General features: G+C 47.7%; 1 long non-coding RNA gene across 1 annotated transcript in view; it reads right to left on the bottom strand.

The window, feature by feature from the left end:
• Positions 1-4,033: 4,033 nt before the first annotated feature.
• Positions 4,034-20,110, bottom strand: part of LOC123276848 (uncharacterized) — a 50,399-nt gene continuing 34,322 nt past the window's right edge. Inside the window, exons 2-3 of the long non-coding RNA XR_011494019.1 lie at positions 7,280-10,113; positions 4,034-4,114 (exon numbers count right to left, since the gene is read on the bottom strand). This is a non-coding gene — a long non-coding RNA (uncharacterized lncRNA). The remainder of the gene's footprint in view (positions 4,115-7,279; positions 10,114-20,110) is intronic.

The following is a 20,110-nucleotide window of genomic DNA, read 5'->3' as shown; positions in this document are numbered from 1 at the left end:
GAATTTAATCACTTTTTAAAATCAGCTCATTTGATTTTTTAAAATACATTTATTTTAAAGGGAAATTTTGCATTGCTTCTATGTTGTACTCCAATAAAAATTTGCTTACTCTTTTAAAAAGGAAATGTTATTTCAAGACTCCAAGTGTCAACTCAGTATCATCTATCATTAAGAGAAGGAAAGAATAAAAATAAACACAATGATATTTTTACTTATGTCTATCCTAATTAAATAGAATAATTCTTTAAAAAATTTTTTTCTCTCTGTCTCTGTATGCCCAGGGGTCTTTTCCACGTCCTCCTTCCATCTGCGTGAACTGTAAGGCATTGTATATTTAGCAAACATCTGTATAGCTATGTGCCAAGTAATGCCTGAACAGCTTTCCAAATGTGAACATAGTTAATCCTTTTAATAATATTACAATGTCAGACATATAGTTACTATTTCCATTCTACAGATAAGAGAAAACTGAGACACAGAACATTGAGGTGACTCGCCAGAGGCCACACAGCTCATAGGTGCCCAAGCTAGGATGTAAGCCCAAGCTTTCTGACCGCAGAATCTACGCTCCTCACACCCGGAGCCCAGATCTTGGTTTGAAGACACCTCTCCCCACTGAGAAGAGCCACGTTTCTTGGAGAAATGGCTGATTCCAGGTCTGGGGCGACGAAAGACAGGTGAGCCAGGGTCATCTAGTTCCAGAAAGCAAGCAGGTGTCCAAAATGATGAGCATGTGTCAAGAGCCCCAAATTCAGCTTTATGGGACTTGTAATGGCCAAGTTTGGGACAAGTTTTGCATGAAAAACGACAGAAGTTGATTGTTATACATTAAGGACTAAAATTCCACAAGTCCATAGGGACTCTTGAGACAAAGGGAGAGAGGCAAACAAGGAGAGAGAGAGAAAGAAACAAGAAAGAGCTTCTTTAAGAAGAACACCAAGGACCCACAACTAAAATGTACGACTATGTACCGGAGGGATTTGCGGGGGGAAAAAGCATGAAAAAAAAAAAAAAGAAGATTGGCAACAGTTGTTAGCTCAGGTGCCAATCTTTAAAAAAAAAAAAAAGGAAAACCAGCTAATCTAGGAGTAACAGAATGAAAGATTCAGGAAAAGTATCGCTTTTAAACTTGCAATTTAGCAATCATTTCAGGCCAGAATTAGCAATGGATGCTGGGACCCCTGGGAGAAAGGTCGTCTGACAGGAGAAATTTGGCCGAGTGCCAACGCGTCCCCCACGGATGTCTTTCTAAAGCAGAGAGGGTGAAGCGTGCCTCCACAGGGGGCGGTCTGGTGTCACCACCTTAACCAAGTGACAAGCTTCTCTCCGTTGATCTTGGGGCACGCTCATATTGCACACCTCCTAAGGTGGTGCAATTTGAAATACAGAGCATCATCTGTAAGGGATCCTTGCCGACAACGTAAAACATGAGTCTAATTTGAATTAACTAGAATCTAATTTAGACCCAAATTCCAGTGTATGGAAAATATAGGGGACAGAGGCACAAGACACATGACAACATGGGAAAGCAATCAGACAAATCCAGAACGTGGGACATTCTACAAGACGACTTGTCCAGACTCTACAAAATGTCAATGTCTTAAGAATCTGTGTGTGTGCGTGTGTGTGTGTTTGGGGTGGGGGGTGTTGAGGTTAAAAGACGAAACAAAGACAATAAACAAATATAGTGCATGGATCTTGCTTGGACGGTGGTTTAAAATTTTTAAAACGCAGTCAGGACAAATACGGAAATTTGAACTTGGATGTTAGATGTTCTGGAATCCTTGTTCATTTTCTTAGGTATAATAATGGCGCCGTGCTTGTGTAAGGGAATGCCTTGCTCTCAGACTGAACCATTTAGTGGTGAAGCCACCATCTCTGTGACTTTAAATAGTTCAGAAAAAATACACACACATACATATAGATAAACAGACAGACAGACGGATGAACAAACAGATAGACGACAGATCACCACAAAGTATTAGCTGTTGAATCTAGGTGGTCTTTATTGCATTACTTTGACAATTTTCTGAATATTTGAAAATTTCCATAGTGTCAAGTTGAGGAAAATAAAACAGAAGTTGCGCTCTTAACAGCCCTGCCTGCTGCGTGAAGTTAGATGGAGAGGCTGCAGCGCTGTGCGACCCGGCCCCTGAAGTCCCTCATATACCACCTCATGGCCCTCACGCTGCACATCAGGAACACGCTGGACCACAGTGGTCCCGCAGACGAGGAAATGTGTGCAGGCTGTGGAGCTGTGACATCGGCTCCTTCCTGGAGCACTGACACCTCCCAGCCTTCTCTGCTTGAGCGGGGAGCCCAGAATGCTCGGCTGTTTTGTTGAAATGCTCTAGCTTGCTGCACCCGTTACTCACCCCTGCACGTTTCAGCACCTTCTGTAGACAGTGGCTGCAGGGTCGTCCTTGCCCCCGCCCCACCCTGTGTGTCTCAGCAGGTTAGCAAATGGTCCAGGACCGCCTGAGTCCTGCAGCCTCCTCTTCAGAACTGCCTTCGTTTCCTCTGAAGCACAGAGATCTGCCGTGACATTCATTTGCAGTTAATATGCTGTAAATCTGTTGGATCCAAGACCTAACACGATTTGGCAGGGAAGAGGCGCATGCCCCAGGCCTCTCAGAATTGGAAGTTAAGGCCCTGTGTCTGCGGCCCAGATGGCCATCATGAGTCTCTCTATCAGAACACTGTCTCTGAGATTAGGCTGGGTGCCACCAAGCAGAGGCCTTCCCCTCGACTGCTCGGTCAGAATGGGGCTGAGCATCCTCCATACGCCTCTGATGTCTGGAATTTGGAAACGTGCTGCTGGCTCTGTCACGAATGATGGTCACAGGTGAGGAGAGACCCAGCTGAATCTGTCACAGGGAGCAACCAGCAGCCCAAGAGGGATGCTCAGAATTGCTCCTGGCTCCCTCCTGGGCTCTGAGCTTCCTTCTGTGTCACTAAAGGACCTGCCCAAACCTTGCCTTTTGTTTAGCAGCCAAGAAGTCCTGTGTGAGATCTAACCTCCGTCAGTCTTGCTGCAGCATGAATCTATTTCTTTGTTTTCTTTTTGACTAATTTTTTCTTTGAAGAATTAAATAGTGCTCCATTAGACCTTTCTTTAGGGTGACTAATCAGCCCCATTTGCCTGGGACGTTCCTGGTTCTACCACTGAAAGTCACATATACGAGGAAACCCCTCAGTCCAGGGGAAACCAGGATGTTTTCATCTGTCCCTCCCTCCTCTCCTTCCTTCCTTTCCCCAAGAGGAAGAGTTGCCAGCTGCTCTGGTTCTTCTCTGCACCACCACTGCCCAGGAGGCAATCGTCAGCGTGAACAACAGTAGCAAGTGTGTACTTCACTGAGGCAGCAGCGGGCACCGAGGTTCTCCTGCCTCATCCCAGCGGGTCCTCACCAAGCCCTCTGAGGGGGGTTCCGTCACCTCCATCTACAGAGGAGGAAAGCACGGCTGACTCAGGGTTCGGAACATGCCCGAGGTCACACAGCGGGAGGGTGGGGGAGTTGGGCTTCTAATCCAGATTAGAGGGGTCTCACCCCAGAACACTCTCACCCAACCCACTCCAGACACGGGGTCATAATTGCCTGTGGCTTCACAGAGCAAGAGCTCGGTCCATGGCCGGGACCCAGGGACGGGACGTCAGGGTCCTGTGTTCTAGCCACTCTGCATCTCTGTGTGGACAGAGAATGAAATCCTGAAGCAAACCTCAATTTTTACATTCTCTCCAGAGCCCTCCGTCCGGCCCTGTTTCCCCTTCCCCCCTTACCTCTCCCCGCTCCCCTGCATCAGCCCACACCTCCCGGAACCATGTACCTGCCCCAGAAGCCCCCGCTCCTTCCTGCCCCTGCACCGCTGCTCCTCCGGCTGGAACACCCTCTCCCGGGCTCACGTCTGCCGGGACTCCACAGCACAGCGTGGAGCAGCCTACCAGCTTCCTGCACAGACTGCCCACTCTCACTAGCTCCAGAGCACCGGGGTCAACAATCCCAGATAAACCTAGGCCCCCGGGGAAGTTTCTTACTTTTTCCAGGCCTCAGTTGCCTCATCTGTAAAATGGGGATGCTGACGAAGACCATCGGGACCTAGGTCTGTCGTGGAGCATCTACTCAAGGGGGAGAGAAACAAAACCAAGGTCACAACAGTAGCAGACACCGACGCAGGGCTCGCTCTGCACCGAGCACTTGCTCTCCTCTGCCCGGCAGGTTCATGAGCTCATGAGTCCTCGCCAGAGCTCTTGGGAGTAAGTGTCATCGCTCCCATTGGACAGGAGAGGAATGGAGGCACGTGAATACACGACCAGCCCCAATTCTCTTAAGTGTTGGGGGGCAGCTCAGGGATCTGAACCCACAAGCTCCAGCTTGAGAGTCCAGGCTCTTCATGGCTACTGTAGATAGCTACTTGTGCTCTGTAGGAAACGAATGGGGTGTTGTCACAGACAGTTGTTTGGAGGGAGGGTTATCAGGGAAGACATCTCAGAGGTGGTGTCCCTTGTCTAAGACTTGAATGATGACAAGAAGGCAGGCAGAGGAGGATCTAGCTCAGCAGATCTCAGTCCTGGTTGCTCCTTAGAATCACCCAAAGGACAGTTTTAAGGAATGCAATGCCCGAGCCTCACCCCGGAGCAATTCCATCAGAACCTCTGTGGGTGAGCCCAGGCATCTGCATTTCTCAAAACCGCCCCGAAGAGGCCCAGCGTGCAGCCGAGGTTGAGAACCGCTGGTCTAGGGGGTGAGGCGTTCCAGGGAGCAGGGCACCCCTCCAGTTTTCCCCGGGAGTGACGGTCCCTCCCCCCAGCCCGGCCATCCGCCCATGGCCGCCTGTCTCCCTGCGGCGCAGCCCTGATGAGTCAACAGGAAGGAGAGGGGAGGGGAAACTCCAGGGAGGGGAAGGTTAAGAGCAGCTTTTGCCTCCTCCGTTAATAGGAGGCCAGGAGGGGGCTGAATCGATGCGGCCGCCCGGCAGGCCCCCGATGACGAATGACATTCTGAACCCGGTTCTCCTCAGATCCTTCTAAGCTGACCCTTGGAGATAGCTAATAAAAGACCAACCTGTCCTCCAAGATTAACAACTCGGAGAAAGACAGAGGGAGGGAGAGCGGGCGAGCAGGGGCCTGAGACCTGTGCTGCCCCTGGCCCACCTTTTGATGGTAAGGAGGCCGGAAGGGAGGAAGATGGGGAACAGAGAGCACCCACCCACCCAGGGAGTTCATTGGCAACCTGCCTTCTGCTGGGAAGCCCATCAGGCTTCTTCCCCTGCCCTGTGCCCCCTCCCCGGTGCCCGCCCATCCCCTCCCTGGCGCTCCGGGATAACCTGTGCTCCCCTCCTCTTGGGCTTCTCTGTAGAACTGCTTCCTGGGGTCTCAGCATCTTCCCCGCCTCTCCACAGAGGCCTCTCCTGGCTGTGCCTCTCGACTTTCTCTTCCCTCCTTCTGCTCATTTCTCTTTCTGTGTCCACTCCGTCTCTCCCAGCCTGTCTCTCCATCTCTCCTTCAGGAGTGTGTGAGTTCCTTGTGTTTTTCTCTGTCTCTCTGGATCTCGCTCTGCCTGTCTCTCTGTCTGTCTGTCTCTGTCTCTTTCCATCTCTTTCTCTGCCCGTCCCTGGCTCTCTGGTACCTGTCCATCTTTATTCTTTCTTTCTGTCTCCTTTCTTCCTTCATGTCCCTGCCTCTGTCTATTTCCGTCTCGTTCCCCGTCTCTCTGTCTTTCCCCGTGTTCATGTTTATCTCGCGTCCTCTGTCTGCCCTCCCTTTGCTGCCTCTGCATCTCAGCACCGGCTGGCTCCTCCTTGCCCTCTCTGGGCGCTGACATCTCCAGGAGAGGGGCTTCTTCCCACCGTGCTGCATGGTAATTAGTGCTGAGCAGAGCAGGGGGATGGGGAGAGGCAGCCCTCCCCAGTCCTGCCTGCCCACCAGCGCCCCAGGTCGCTTGCTGCCTCACTGGTGGTCCCTGAGTCTGAACATGTCCTGCTGACTGGTCCCCACGGGATCCTCATCATTCCCCACTCTCCACTCTAATGCCTTTTCCACAGGAAACTACAGATCAACCCCCTTGTTCCTCAATTTCACTTGACCCCATCAGCATCGGCGAGAGCCCGTGTCCATGGCTCAGAAATCCCAGCCAATACTGAAGCTGCGAGACATGCTTATTATTTAGTTACTACAGCTGCAATTTACTAATTGCATATGGGCCTGCCGTATGTTCTGTATCTGTAACTCATTTCCACAAGAATCCTGCAATGTAGATACCATCATCCCCATTTTTTAGGTGAAGAGACTGGGGGTCAGAAAGGTTAAGACACCTGCCCAAGGTTGCACGGCTAGTAAATGGTGGAGGCAGAATTCAAGCCCATTCTGGATGGCCCTGAGGATCATGCTTTATCCACCGAATCTTTCAGTGCTGTGCTGTCCATGAGGTAACCACTGGCCAAATGTGGCTATTTAAATCAATTAAAATGAAGTAAAATTTTAAATTGAGTTTCTCTGTTGTACTTGCCACACTTCCGGTGCACAGTGGCCACGTGTGGCTCGCGACTGCCATATTGGGCAGCACAGATAGAGAACATTTACATCCAGGCAGAAAGTTCCACTGGATAGTGCTGTTTTAGATAAACACGGAGGAGTTTTCTGTATCGCTTTTGTGGGAGAACAAAAGAAAACAGGATATTGAAATAACCCCGGGCCACTGCCTGGTCCTGGTCCCAGTCACGTGAGAGGTGGTATGGAAGAATCTAGTCTGAAACAGCAGTCCTATTTCCAAATACCTGCGGGCAGCGTCATCTGTGCCATGCACCCTTGCCTTCACAACCCTGCTTATGTCAGGATCACCACCTAGGAGCGTTCTGCTTTCCTTAGGGGGAGGAGGGAGGGGTGGATGTGTCTGTCTTCTAGAAGGCAGAAAAAGCACAATCTTATGCCAGAAATTGAATTTTTCTTATTTCAGCTGGTGTCTGGGGCTTTGAACCTTTCCACAACATGAACAGCTTATCTTGTTCCACTCGATCAAAAACATTTCATAATGCCAGCTCCTTCCGCAAGGTCACCTTGAAATCTCTCCCCTGCTCGAAGCATCCTGAACCCTCCTTTCCCTTAGAGAAGCATTCTTGAAATCAGAGGCAAATGGACTTCCCCAGCCCTGTTCCCTCTCCAAGAAGATTCTATCTTGCCCCTCTGTAACAAGGCACGAAAAAGACGGAAATAGTTACAGTTTCTTGCAAGCTGGCCAGTCTGGACGATCCAAATACCCCAGCACCCCCGGCCCCACGTGCTTACCTGGGCAGTCTTGGCCTCATGCAAATTTCTCCCCAGGCAGCTCTGACGCCCCGTGGTCTCTGAAGATTCCTCGAGGATGCACTCCCTCCTTTAGTTTTCATGCATGCCGCTGCTGCTCTGCTGGGCACCAGTCCTTCCTGCCGTAGGGTTCTCCTCCCCTGGTGGCTCTGCCTCCCCTTTGGGCCCCAAAGAGTCCCTCTGATGGTTGCCCTCCTAAGCCTTTAGATGCCAAAGCTAGCTCGTGGTCTAGGAGAGAGTTGTTCTTGCTTCTCAGTCTCATTTTGATACCGAGGTTTTATTGCTAACAGTGGAGCCATATACGTGCAGTGGTTAAGAGCATGTGCAATGGAGCCAGGGGACCTCGGTTTGAATCCCAGCTCTGCCACTTACTGGGTGGGTGACCCGACGTAAATTACTTAACCTCTCTGTGCCTCAGTTTCCTCATCTGTAAAATGAGGATAATAATATCCACCTTTAAAGTGTGAAGAGTGAACTAACTGTTGTTATTGCTGTTGATATTATCTCGGTCTGCTCTTTGGGCTCAGAAATGCCCGCTGGTGTGGTTTCAGCCACGACCATCAAACTGTGCTCAGATCTCTCCTCCCCCCAAGCACAGAACCGCTGTCCCTGGATTATTTGCTGCAGCTGACCCTTTTTGCCCTGCCTCCTGGGAAGCTTTTCTACACCATCCTGCCCTTGAGTCATCTTCCACCCGCCCTCCCCACCAGTTCAGCAGTCATGCCTGCATGCGTCCGAAGTCCAGCGGGGCCAGTGGAAGGCTTGGCTCGAGCAGACACATCATCTCCTCTCAGCCACCAATCTGGTCCCCTTTTTAGAGATGAGGGGACTGAGGCTCTGAGCAGCAAGGCATCAATTCCATTGACTCAGGAATTCAGCGGGAAGGATACGACCCAAAGCTGGTGTGTTTGGCATCAGACTCTCCTTTCCCCCGGACCTCAGGTTGTCTCAACATGGCAACTTAAAGCATCGTGCGTCTTGGGAACGAAGCATGGAAATACACACTGCTGCCTCGGTAGACTTCCCTCTGGCTGTCAGCTGTCCTGTTTGTCTGAGTCCTTCCAGTCTTAGCCCTTGAGACGCATCCATTCACCCCAACCATCTGCAAGTCACTCCCGTTTCACCTTCCTTCCCAGATTCTCCAGCCACCATGAGTCCCCTTACTCTGAGAGCCCGCAGCTCGTCTTCTCCCCTACCCCAGCCCTTGTGACTGTGCCCATGTACACACTCCCATCATTCAAACTCAGCATCCCACTTTGCACACAGTATCAGCATTCGCCCACAGCGGAGAAAGGAACCCTCCTGCTCCCGGCCCGGCCCCAACAGGATGGAAGGACCAGACCCACTCATTGCTGGCTTCCCTCCGTGGAAGAGGAGAGCACAGGGTGGACACAGGGACCCCCGGATTCCCAAGTTTACTCCGGCAGTACAAGATGCTGACGACTTCAAAAAGATTTTTTTTTTTTTCCACAGTAACCTCTAAATCCCTTTCCAGGCTGGAGGGACTTGTGACTCTTTATTAAGATGTGCTCTCCCTATCTTTCGGTTCATTGGCTCCAGACTTATTATCTTGCATTTGTCTGCATTACGCTGCCTTTTCCTCTGACCGACTGAGTCACCAACAACAGCCCAGGCCAGCCCCACCCCATCCATTTCTGGGTGTGTGTGTGTGCATGTGCTTGTATGTGCATCTATTTCTGTTGTTCCCATCAGAGCAGGTGCTGGGGTAGAGAAGGTGAAGAAAATTGCTCTGAGTCCCAGGCTGGGCTGGGGGTGGAGGGAGGCGGCCCACGGTGCGGCCACTGTACTTCTGCCTCCGTTTTCTGATGTGTAAAATGGGAATAATAGTCACCTCATAGCTCTCGTGAGGCCCACATACGATGGATATCAGAACAGCGCAGCATGTAATCAACACTCTATATAAATACTTGCTGTCATTGCTGCTGTTGTCACAATGGTTGCTCAAGAAGTTATGGCAGATGAAGATTCACAGAATGATAAAGTAATGGCCACCATTACCTAGCACCCACCAGGTTCTAAGTACTATGTGCTAAGTACTTCGTTTGTCAATGAAGAGATAGCTCCCTATTTTCCTGCTCTGATTAAAAAAATACAAGCTAATCATAAGGAAAGACACACAGAGCAAATTACTAGATAAAACCGAAAAGTGTGGGTGTCTAGCAGAGTGTCTCAGATTCAGGGTGAGAACTTAATACATTTTGGTAAAATAATGGCAAGTAAATGGAGGTCTACACCCACCACCCAGAACAACCCTCTCGACCCTTTAATGTGTGTGTTTCTGGACATTTTTCTATACACATGGGGATAAACTTTTTTATCCTTTTATAAAAGTGTGATTATATTGTATGTAATGATTTGTGAATCACTTTTTATTCCCTCTTGCCGATTTATTGTGGTCATATTTCCATGCTGGTAACTGTGGGAGGCAGAGGGGACTGTGGTTTCTAAGTCTCCAGTGTTGACCACATCAGAGCAGGACAGTGGAAGAAAGGTTTTCTTGACCTCACAGAGTTACTGACTGTCTAATTAAAATGAGAACACGGAATTTAAGTTTTAAAAATCCCCAGTAAGGGCCAGCCCGGTGGCTCAGCAGTTAGGTGCACATGTTCCGCTTCGGCGGCCCGGGGTTCACTGGCTTGGATCCTGGATGTGGACATGGCACCGCTTGGCAAGCCATGCTGTAGCAGACATCCCTCGTATAAAGTAGAGGAGGATGCACACGGATGTTAGCTCAGGGCCAGTCTTCCTCAGCAAAAAGAGGAGGATTGGCAGCAGGTAGCTCAGGGCTAATCTTCCTAAAAAAAAAAAAGAAAAGAAAAAAGAAAAAAATCCCCAGTAAGCATGTACTAGTGATTATTGTGTGTTACTTGAATTACCTTACTGACACCATGCACACACACGTACACACACGCACACCATAGATAGGAAGCCCTTTGAACAGCTGCATGCTGTTCCATTAAATGGATACAGCATATTGTGTTTAATTCTTATCTGATGGATATTTAGGTTATTTCAAAAGTGTGGCCCATTTGATTCACAAGTCTCATGTCATTGATGGAAAAACATGAAAGAATTTTATTTTTCTAATAACGGCTACTGACTCTGCCCTTTCAAATTTCCCCTTTCCTGTTACCTCGTGGGCTCCCTCAAAGAGATCTCTGACCTAGATCAGACAGAGACATTCTGGTACTAAAAGTCTCACCTTGGGGAAGTGAGAGGTCAGGAGAATCTCTCCTCACCAAGCTTCCACCTCTCCAGGAGGTGCCGTCACCCTCCCTCCCTGTCTTCTGTCTTCTTCTATCTTTGGTGGGGCGTGGGTGGAAGGGATCAGGGCTGTTCTGCTAAAATGACCCCTCTCACCAGGGTGCACTGAATCCCGCTCATCTCAGCTCCAGCGCCAATGGTCAGTGTCTCTTTCAAACTCCATGTCAGCGAGGGCACCTTGCTAGCTGGAAGTCAGCCCTGATGGGAGTTATTTCCACCATGGAAACTGGCATTATCTGACAAGCCCACGCCCCCTACCCCATCCCAGAGCTGACTGTTAAACATTACCCAGGTCGCCAGCGCCTCTAACCCACCCAACAGTGCGCAGTCACAGCACTTAAAATATGGGATGCTTACTATGTTTTTGTTGTCAGCCTTTAGAGGCCAATTATGGGGACTCAGGAAAGATCACACCATCATCACAAGCATTATGTGTTATAAACGATGCTTCAATGAGCAATTTTTTTTTTATTTAATCTGCCCATTTGAGTGATTATTTCCTTTGGCTAAGTTCCTGGAAATGGAAATGCTGAATCCAAGGGTACATCTAGTTTACAGTTTCAGATGCATATGGTGCAATTGCCCTTCAGAAAAGAGGTACCAATTTCCCCTCCCATCACCAGCGTGCCTGGCAATACGGTACCCTTGCCATAACTAAATATGATTTTAAAATATATTTTTTAATCTTGTAGGCAAAAAAGTATTGTTTTAATCTGCATTTGACTACCAATATCTTTGAATCATTTTATAGATCATTCATTGATTGATTAATAGCATTAACTAAATATCCTCTTCTTGCACGAATTTCCAAAAAGGAGGTGAGAAGGGCCCCAAGCAAGGGAGGGACCCAGGAGGACTGCTCTGTCCAGCGGCCCGCAGTCTGTCCCCCCTGCCCTGAGCTCTGCCTGAGCAGAGAGCCCTGAGAGCTGTGAGTCTTGGTGACACCTTCTCAGAGGCCATCCTTTAATTAAACCTTTTCTTACGTGATACAGTATCTATAAAAGCAATTCGGTTGGAATATTGATTTTGCTGTGTGGTTACAGCGTTCCCAGAGGAAGCCTTCCTCCACCATCCGCGGCTTTCTAGCCACGGTGTCTACAAGCTTCTTTGTGAGGATCGCGGACTCACCCACACGCATGTGCCTGAACACACATGCACACTCACACATACATACAAGGACACTCATGCATACATGCATACATACATACATTTTCTCCCCTCCACACTCAGTGCTGCTGCCATATCCGGTTTCCTCCAGCTCTTCAAACACACCACACTCACTCTTCCCTTGAGAACTCTGTGCACGCTATTTCTTCAGCCTGGGACCCCCTACCTTCCACTGGTCATCTGGCTAAATCTCGTGCCTTGAAGAGGCCTTGGTCTAAGGGTCACGTCCTTCAGCTGCCCGCCCTAATTTGCTGGGCCTCCTTGGGGCCTCTTGCCGTTGCTCCTTTTGTACACACGTCCTCCCTTTGCGACACTGACTGTGCTTTATTACAATTATTCCACGAGGGGAGGGGTTTATGTCTGCTCTGCTCCCCGCTGTGTCTCCAGAACCTAGAAGCACACGTGGCAGGTGGGCAAAAAATATTTGCTCAATGAATGGTCTGGGGGAAACTGACGTTCTGGTTGACTAAGGCTATGTAGCTAATAAGCAACAGAAGCAGGACTGGAATATCTAGATTCTGACTCCGGGGTTCACGATCTTTATCTTCTACCCCTGGACCCCTCCGCTCACTGACACTTAACTTTTCAATGCAGTCTTTTGACTATTTATAAACTCATGTGTGCACATACATGCACACAAACACACATCAACCAGAGGAAAGGGTACTTCTATGGCCGTCCAGTTGGGAGGCTCTTCATCCATCAGTCCATTCATGGACCCCGTGACCCTGAGAAAAGGGATTCCATGCCCTATTTAATGTGATAATAAGCTCTGCATACAGCACAGGGCCTGGCCCACGGCCGGCACTCCAAAGTGTGTGTTAAATGAACAGATGAAACTATTCAATAAACAGTCGCTGAACATCTACGAGGCATTGGGCTAGGCGCTAATGGGATTGCAGAGATGAATCAAAACCGCCCTTGACCTCAAGTATCTTGCTGTCTGGTTGGGAAAACTATCAAATAAGTCTTTGCCCTTTAGGCTATGCAGACAATCGGAGCCTCCCCGACCCTCCCTCAAGCCTGTGCACAGACAAAACAAAGGCACGCACCCCATTGCTTGTGTGGGATTGAACCTCCAAACACCCTACAGACGGCCACACGCGCAGGCCCCCTGTTCAAGTTAGAAATAAACAGGTTGCAACATTTGCAGCCCAACCTGGTTTGTTTCCTCCCAGTTCAAAGGAGGTGATTAATTTCAGCCCCTTCATGTGGAACTTGCAAAGCCTCCTGTAGGAGATATCCATAGCAACTGTGGGAACCATCTGCAAAGGAAGATGTTAACCTTTTGGAGGCTGCTGCCCACTTTGTATGTTCCCCTTAGCATATTTGCAGTGTTTTCTCGAAATCTCTGAAATAATGAGGCCACCTGACCCGGAGAAGCAGCTGCCCTGGGGAGTGGTGAGGTCTGGGGCCGGGAGCCGGGGACCGGGACCCGGGACCTGCGCCCCACCCCTGCAGCTAATACTTAATGAGGTAAGCCTGGCGCAGCTGGTGTGTGGAGTTAGAGGTGGAGGGAGGAGTTAGGATGATGGGGGAATTGGCCTCAGCCTTGCCCCCAAGCTGCAGGCTGAACTTTCTGAAATTGCCAGAAGGTCTCACCCTGGGTCCTGCTGCGTCCAATTTGACCTTTTCGGTAAGAGTGAAAAATGCTCAGCGCCTCCTCTTTGGGGCCAGAATGGATTGTTTCTTCAAGCAGGTCAGCCATTTCTCCTCACTTCCTGACCTTGGGCGCACCACTCCAATTTTCTGATCTCATCTGTGGGGCAAGGAATTCGTTCGAGAAAGCCCTTCCTTCTGGCTTGGGGGTGGGGTAGCTCTGGGGCGCAGCATGAGTTGGAGAGAATGTGCCTCATTTTCTGCTCTTGGGGGATGCCTGGTGGAGAAGAGAGGTTTGGGGGCCACTCGGACCTGGGTTCAAACCCTGAGTCCATTCACATACTTGCCGTGTATCCCTAAATGAGTTCCTCCTCTCTAAGACTCAGTTTCTTCACCAGCAAGATGGACATAATGACGCGTACTTTACAAACCCATCGAGAAGGTGGAAGGAAATCATGCATGCAAGTAGTTGAAACTTGCACTTGGTATATGGTAGGTGCTCAATAATAATAGTTTACTTTCTTCCTTGTCCTGCTTGTCTGCTACCCTCCACTCTGTGCCAGCTATAGATGCAGATATTAATGAAGCCAGCCCTTGAGGGATCCCAGTCTCGCAGACCAGACACATGAGCAAACAATTAAGAAGCAATGATGGGAGCGGCTAGTTGGATGTGAGGAAGGCAGAGAATCTTCTTGGAAGTGGTGACATTAACCAGGGCAGAATGACCACAGTGACAAGGAGGGGAACCCACTTCCTGTAGAGCAGTGGTTCTCAACTGGGGGCAACTTTGCATCTATCAGCCGGAGATACTAGTAACATCCTACAATGCACAGGACCGCCTCCACAACAAGGAAACCTCCAGCCCCAAAGGTCAATAGTGCCAAGGTTGAGAAACCTTGCCGTAGACTCATAATATTCTTTATCACAAAAGTTACAATCACTACTAATTGTTGAGTACCTACTGTATACCAAACATGACACTAGGGGCCTTCTGCATGCCTCATTGCATTTAATTCTCACAGCCAGTCTATGGGATCATTCTCAGTGACTCTATTTTAACACTAAGAAATCTGAGGCTCAGAGAGGTTAAGAAACTCGCCTGAGACCTCCTGGAATTAGAAGTCAAGTTTGGAATTCAGGTCTGCCTGACTCCAAACCCCACTTTATTATTTTTTTAAACCTCACCGTGCTGTGTTCAATGTCTCTATTGTGGAAAGATCTGGGGCTTGCCTTCACCACTCACTGGACATGTGGTATGTGGGGTGGGTCAGACTAGCTTAAAGATTCAAGAAAGAGGGGCCACTACTGCCTTTGAAGATGCCACCCAGGGTCTTGCTTAAGGGAGGGATGGTAGCTCTGATTCAGCCCAGTGAGGCATTCCTGAGGTGAATAAATAAAAAGAAATAAAAAGGGAGTGGCTAGTCCTTCGTTCCCCGTCCCCTGGGCTCGGGGCTCCATCAAGTTCTGCTGCTGCTGCTACTACGATGACGTCTCCTACTTGAGCTAATAATTAACGAACACTCACGAAGCTCGGCCTCTGATTCACTTGATATTGTGTGCGTCTCCCAGCAACCCAGTGAAATAGGGATGGTTGCCTCTATTTCACGTATCTAAAACTAAGATCCAGAGAAGGGTCTAACATCAGAGGGGGGCATGGTGATGCAACTCACATTATTCTATCAGGGGTTCTCAGCTGGAGAACAGATTTTCCCTCCTGGGAGGTGGCAGATTCTCTGAATATCCAGATATTATCTAGAAACAGTTTTGATTGTCACAAGGTAGGGGGTGGTGTGGGCATGTGTGTCCACACTGCTGGCATCCAGCAGGTGGAGACCAAGGATGCTGCTAAATATCCTACAATGACAGGACAGCCCCCACCACCCAGAATTTTCTGACCCCGAGTATCAGTTTTGCCCAGATTGAGAACCATGGACTCTGCGTCAGACGCCCCTCCTCTGCTCTGGTCGAGTTACCTCTTTAGCACACGGTGTGGGGTGGATAGTTTTCTGGATCGTGTTGAGTAAATGTTTATTTAAAGTTTTCTAAGGACAGAAAACTCCTTGCATTGTGCCTGGAAGCGTAGAAGAGCAGATAAAAGTTCCAAATTCCTTTTTGACTCATTTTTGACATTGGGATGACTTCTGTGGCAAAACTATGAGAAAAAGCGAGGAACAAGAACATTGCAAATTCACCTGTTTATGGCTATGTGAGGGTTTTTTTTTTTTTAAGATGGAAATTGGGAAGGCTAGCAGTGAGCCCTAGTGAAATATTCATGACCCCCATCTAATTTCTAATTCAATTAAAAGGTGCTAATGTAGTTAACTGTGACAACAATTATTTTTGTTAATGAATATATTTAAATGCTTATCAGCAGAGGTGATAAGGAGTGCCCACAAGACCCAGCTACAAACTTGAATTTCAAATTGGTTTCAAAGTTTAAAGGTTGTTTTCAGAAAGCTGTGAACCAAATTCTGAATTTACAAAATGGATAATTTCAGAATTAGCTATTCAGTTCCAAAGGCAGTCTTCCATTTTCTTGAGGATTCAAGACAGGATTCTTTTAAAGTGCAGGTTCTTCAATTGCATTTGAAATAGGATTTGATTTATAAAAGTTTAAATTATGGTGACTTTGCAAGAACCCAAGGACAAGAAACTGGGCAAATTCCAGTGTTTGTTGCTGAGCAGAAGACAGTTTCTCAGCCTGGGGTGTCACAAGATTGTTCCAGGAATGGGAGGCTATGTTCTGGGAGTTCCTTTTAAGAGGAATTGAACAGCATCTCTTCCTAAAAATTCAGCTTGTCCTGTGGGGTGGATGGGTGCACAACAGGCGGACATTCTGGGACTGGTATACCAGATGTCTAGACATAGTCTCTCGTCCTTACACTGGCGTTTAAACCAAGCACTTGATATTGCCTAGTTTTAAACACGGTCATCAAAATGTGAAATTGCCTATGTTAAATTTTACAGTGTTTGCGTGACTTTTAAAAGATGGGTTTCTAGCTTCTGGATGAAAAATGTCCCTTTTCGTGTTCTTGATTCTTACTTTCACTGTTCTGTTAGGACAATAGCTACCGTGATGGGTAGGATGCCATCTTTGTGACCAACAAATCTGGTTTTGACACTCAGTTCCGCCACTCACTAGCTGTGTGATTTGGGACAAATCATTTAACCTGTCTAAACCAGTTTTTTCATCTGTGAAGAGAAGGTTATAATATCTTGCCAGGTAACTGGAGGGGTCAGAGAGGTGACCCCTTAAATTAAGTGCCTAACAATGTCTTGATATGTAAATACTCAATAGATGGTGGTGATGGTGGTAATAGTACTGGTAATAGTTGTGGTTGTTGTTAATCCCAATGTGCTTTAATCTCAAAACATCCTACAGAGTAGGTAACATTATTCTATTTTGATAAGAAGACCGAGACTCAGAGAAGCTTAGTGACTTGTCACACAGTTGGTAAGCAGTGAGATTAAGATTGGAATCAGATTGGTTTGATTCTAAAGAACATATTCTGCTCACGTATCATGATTCTCCCACTTACAATACACATTCCATCTCCTCTCGACTGGGCTTCAGTCTCTGCACACTTTCCAAAGCCTAGGAATTCCAATTCGCTTTAATTGACATCATTTGAGAATGGCAAGTCCTCACCATTGCTTTGAACAAAACTCACTCATTTCCTATGTTTTTACTTTGCTTTATTTTCTTCAAGATACTGCAGAAAATAGCACGGAAGGTTGTGAAGATGAGTCAAGCAGTAGCGTCTTTGATGCTGTTTGGAGCAAGATGCAGGGTACTAGTTTCTTCGTGTAGACCTCACTGTAACCATACAGACCCCTTGGGTAACATCTGAGGAAATTGTTTGTAGATCTAACCCTTCTCCCCAATCCCACCAGGTGTTGGAAATGCTAAAGGTCTTGGAAAGGTAGGGGAGAGAAAAGGGCGAAGACTTGAGTAGTTGACTGATGGTGTTGATTCTGTAAAATGAATCAACTCAGGATTTCTGGCTCATGCACCTGGAATTCCCAGGAGTAGCTCAGTCCAGAGCCTTCCCCTGGATGCCCCAGGGAAGGGAAAGTACATAAAAGACTCCAGATAGGAATGCTGCTGGTCGGGTTTACAAGGCCAAAAGAAGGCTCAAAGACTTGATTTGAAGAAGAAATCTGCCAAAGGAACCCACGGAGGGAGAAAAGATAGTTTTAAAAGCCATTCGAATCTCAACAACCCATGAACCTTGAAAACATTAGGCTAAGTGAAAGAAGCCACTCGCAAGAAACCACATAGTGTATGACTCCATTCATATGAAAGTCTAAAATAGGGGAAGGTGTAGACAGAAAGCCAACTGGTGGTTGCTTAGGGCTGGAGGAGGAGGGTGGGAATAGGAGGGTGAGAGCTGGAGAGTACAAGCCTTCTTTAGGGGGTGGTGAAAATGTTCTAAAATTGATTGTGATGATGGTTGCACATGTCTACGAAAATACTAAAAACCATTGAATTGAACACTTTAAATGTGTGAATTGTACGGTATGTGAATTACATCTCACTAAAGCTGTTAAAAGAAATCTCAACAACCCACACGGGCAGTCCATGACCTATGGCCATGCCCTTGCTCACAGTGCCCACCCACTGCTTTCTCAAAGCTTTTTGTGGTCTTGCCTTCCTTAACCCACCAATATTAGCAAATTGATATTATCCATAAGGTCCCAGAGTACCCAGGATCATAAATATCTTGGAAGCTAAAGAATCTTTCCTTTCCTTTTTTGGAGTGGGCTGACTTCTCTGATCACCCTAATTTGTGTTTGTGTATTTCAGATGTACATGTGAAGGCTTTAAGGAAATTTACATACCACCACCACCCAACAACCATCTGTTCTCCTCCTTTTAAGCCTACCCTGGGAATCATTGGAAATTGGGAGGGGAAATCACTTCAGCATTATGTTGAACTTCCTGCTCAGTATTCTCAAAGGAGGCAAAGAATAACATATAGATGTTGGGAGCTCATTTTCTAACAAAATTTAGACGTTACCACCTGTGAGATCCAGGGAAAATTGCTTAACCTCTCTGAGTCTGCTTTCTCATCTATCAAAAGGGGATAGTTATAGTACCTGTAGGGTTTGCTGTGTAAATAAGACAATGTCTATAAATCACTTAACCTGACGTGTAGTAGGCACTCTGTGGATCAGAGCTATTTATTATCATTGCTATGGTTGTATTACAATTGATTATAGAGTGTGTATACCTGAGATTCATCTCTTTGACTCCCTTAGGACCCCTACCCCAAGGAATACCCAGCTTCACGTAGACTCCCCTTGTCTTGAAGCGACTACCATTCTACTTTGACCCAGAATTCAGAGAAACAGGCGTCTGCATGTTACAAATGTCCCTCTGGTATCCTTGGTGGGGATGTACTGGGAGGCTGGCACTTCAGACCTGTTGCCTCTGCTTAGATTTTGCAGACCCACTGACCATTTGGTAGCCAGAGGTGGCTGTTCCTTTTATCCTTTCATCTTTATATTTTCATAGTGATTTCAAGGAGAACCGAACCAGAGAGCCCACCCCAGAGGTCCATGGGGCACACTGCCCACAGGTGTGTGTCGGTTGCCCCTGGACATATCCCTGGTTTTTAATGAGTTACTGGCACCAAGTAAAAGTCAGACTTCATTTATTATCTGGATTTCTGACCCCTCCAGAAAGACTGAGTGTGCATCTCTGTGTGGCAGCGACCAGCTGGAACTGAAGAGCAGCCGCCCCCTTTAGAAGGGATGTGCTTCTTCCGGTCCCTCAGTCTCTACCTTCTTCCTGACTCATTTCTGTTACCTGTCTGGTGTCTAGATACGCTTGAGTTTATGACCCCAAGCTAAGCCTTTGTGATCCGTGGGAATGAATTGCTCAGAGTGGAAGGGATGCTGATGGGCTTTCTTGGGTCCCTAATAAAATCACAGTCGATGAGGCCACGTACAGGGATTAAGGTATTTTGTCTAGAAGTACACAGGAGCAGGAGCCCAGCCAGGACTGGAAACTCTGCCTCAAAACCCTATCCCAGGATGTATGAAGGTAGAAGATGAAGCTACTGGGACAGAGAAAGTGTACGACGTCTCTCCGAGTTTAACACAACATCATCATTAAATCAAACATTGTAAAGGACAACGTCAGGGAATCTGCGTTTCTCTCTCTCTTCCTTACATGCATCAGAAGAGACAGAACTCTCAGCTGCAGCCCTCACTGCAGGTCTCATGACAGATCTCTGAGGCCCTCTCCTCCTCTCTAGTCCAGAAGCAGATGAGCTCACATTTCAAATTCTCTAATAGAAGCACAAATGAGGTTTATGAACCATTAACCTTAGGTCAGTTTTCCAAAGTCTCAAAAAGCGTTTTAAAACAATTAATTACTCTGCTTCACTGGAAACAGATTGTAGCTCAGTGCAATTAAGCAGATGCTCGAGGTGAAGCCCTTCGCTAAGATGGACAGGAAGCTCCCATCCCAGAACTTTCGGGGGAGGGGGAAGCTTATGTCTCCTTCCCACACAGCCCCCAACCCAGCAACGTCGTGATCATTTCTAAGCAGGAACTGTCTGCATTTTCCAAGCCCCTTCCCCTTACAAGGTTTTGAAGTATAACCTTGAGTTTTCACTGTGCTTGGGGAAAGGATGGTTCTGAGTAGATGAGTTTGTAGGTTCAGAAGAAGATGCTCTTAAATTCATTCGGTTCTGTTGAAAATGTCTTTTAGAGCTATGAGTCCTCCGTTATTTTGGATTAGGAGGAGCTTAG

Source organism: Equus asinus, chromosome 14 (genome assembly GCF_041296235.1).
Source record: "Equus asinus isolate D_3611 breed Donkey chromosome 14, EquAss-T2T_v2, whole genome shotgun sequence".
NCBI classification, from domain to species: domain Eukaryota; kingdom Metazoa; phylum Chordata; class Mammalia; order Perissodactyla; family Equidae; genus Equus; species Equus asinus.
The sequence above is the reverse complement of the archived record's forward strand: the minus strand, read 5'-3'. Positions and strand labels throughout refer to the sequence as shown.